The sequence below is a fragment of the Lipotes vexillifer genome, unplaced genomic scaffold, assembly GCF_000442215.2.
Source record: "Lipotes vexillifer unplaced genomic scaffold, Lipotes_vexillifer_v1.1 scaffold90, whole genome shotgun sequence".
NCBI lineage: Eukaryota > Metazoa > Chordata > Mammalia > Artiodactyla > Lipotidae > Lipotes > Lipotes vexillifer.
The window spans coordinates 4,155,649-4,158,245 of NW_006782310.1; positions in this window are offsets into that span (position 1 = coordinate 4,155,649).

Here is a 2,597-nt window from a genome sequence, read left to right on the forward strand (position 1 = left end):
TGGTATGTGGGCCTCTCACTGTTGTGGCCTCTCCCGTTGCGGAGCACAGGCTCTGGACGTGCAGGCTCAACGGCCATGGCTCACGGGCCCAGCCACTCCACGGCATGTGGGATCTTCCCGGACCGGGGCACAAACCTGTGGCCCATGCATCGGCAGGTGGACTCTCAACCACTGCGCCACCAGGGAAGCCCAGGGAATTTTAAAAGTGAAGGAGAAAAAATAAGATGATCAAATTTATATCTGAAGGTTAGCCATCTTTCCTGAGAATCAATGTTAAGAGCCAACTGCTTACTACACGTTACCATCTAGTGTCCTACAGGTAAACTCAAATTCATGAAGTCGACACACACCCATGATATCTTCCTCCTGAATCCCCTACTAAACACCTTGCCATCCAGATAAAATAACTGGTTACTATCCTATACTCCTCATTCTCCTCCAGTTTTCTAAATCTACTTGCTCACTAGGTCATTTCTGAGTTAAAAAAATAACACTACCTACTGTAAAAATTTAAACAGTAGTGAAGTATACAGAGTAAAAAGGGAAGAGAAACACAGAGGATTGGACCTGACATTTTATGCCAGTTGATTTCCCCCAGGCATTTATTTGCTGATTCTCAAACTGGCAGGGCAAGAGGCCAAGAAATCTAACCAAAGGACACTGGAAGGTTAAGCGGAACTCAGCAGACTCACTTTGATAGTGGATAAAAATTGGGAATACAGGACATGCCAAGTAGGAGGTGTTCTTATAAACACCCCACAATTTCAAGGTAAACATTAAAAGGCTATATTACCCTCAGAATAAAAACGAAATATGTGTGAACCAAGTCTAAAAAAAGTCTGAAATGCAATCTCAAGTCAGGTCAGCCTTTTAGTGAATTAAGTTATCTACTCCTAATCTAGCTGCCAACGAGAAGAGAAAAGAGGGTGAATCCTGTCTGGAGAATGACAACCTCATCCAGAGACTATAACTTTTCATGCACAATGTCCAGTGTTCACATAAAAAACTACCAGAATCATTAGAGTCATAGACATTAATATAAATTTACACACCCACACAGATGGATAGACCAGAAACAGTTATAGAATGTGTGTATACATGGATTAGTAAACATATATATATATATCTCACATATACATACATATATAACATAGCTCTGTTCTCTGAGAGGACCCAGGACAATGATACTCCAGTATCAATAGGCATACCTAGATCATGGTTTGTAGATAGCATTCTACAAATAAAAGGAACCAGTGCTCCTTTGAGAAATGGCTGATTCTAGGGCTAGGGCAGGGAAAATACAAGATGAGCCAGGAGCATGTTATAGCACCAGAAAGTAAGCAAGAACTCAAGAAACAAAACACTGGGAACAGGTCAAAGAACATAGGAGCCAACGTGAAAGTGTTCCCAAGGCCAAATAAATATACATGCGTCCATACTGATATAAATAAATATGGTAGAAGAGAGAAATCTTCCTTATGGGAGAATTTCAAATAATATATGTAGATTTTCTCCCCTCAGGATGTGGAGTTTAATCCCCACATCCCACTCCTAGAAGAGGCTGGACCTGTTGACTTGCTTCCAAGGAACAGAGTATGGGAAGGGAAAAATAGTAACCACAGTGGAGAAACCTGGAAAAAACTACTTTAACCTAAGTTTTCTTAACCTCAGTACTATTGACATTTGGGGCCAGATAATTCTTTGTTGTGGATGGGGGCTATTTTTTCCGCTTATAGGATTTTAAGTATCATTCCTGGCCTTTCTCCACTAAATACCAGTAGCTATCCTCCCCCTGTCCTGCCAGTTACAACAACCAAAAATAGACATTGCTAAATGTCCCCTGAGGGCAAAAATTACACCTGCCAGAGAAGCACTGCCTAAAGTTTAACAGCACCAGTGATGTGTGGATATCATGAACCACTTGGTATGATGTAATAAGAAGGTCATTTCAGCTCTGTATATTCTTTCCAAAAACGTATAATCTCAAAATAACTAAAGTCAGAAATGAAAGAAAGCACATTACTGTGACTATTATAGAAATAAAAAGGATTATAAGAGAGCACTAGGAACAGTTGTACACCAACAAATTGGATAAACTGGACAAATTCCTAGAATCATGCAACCTACCAAGTGAATCATCAAAAAATAGGAAACCTGAATAGAACTATAGCTAGTAAGGAGATTCCCAACAAAGAAAAGCCCAGGACCAGATGGCTCCACTGGTGAATTCTACCAAACATTTAAAGAAGAAACACCAATCCTTCTCAAACTCCTTCAAAAAATTAAAGAGGAGAGAATGCTTTCAAACTCATTTTATGAGGCCAGAATTAACCTGACACCAAAGCCAGACAAAGACACTACAAGAAAAGAAATCTACAGACCAGTATCTCCTATAAATATTGATGCAAAAACCCTCAACAAAATATTACCAAACAGGGCTTCTCTGGAGGCGCAGTGGTTGAGAGTCCGCCTGCCGATGCAGGAAACACAGGTTCGCACCCTGGTCCGGGAAGATCCCACATGCCGCGGAGCGGCTGGGCCCGTGAGCCATGGCCACTGAGCCTGTGCGTCCGGAGCCTGTGCTCCGCAACGGGAGA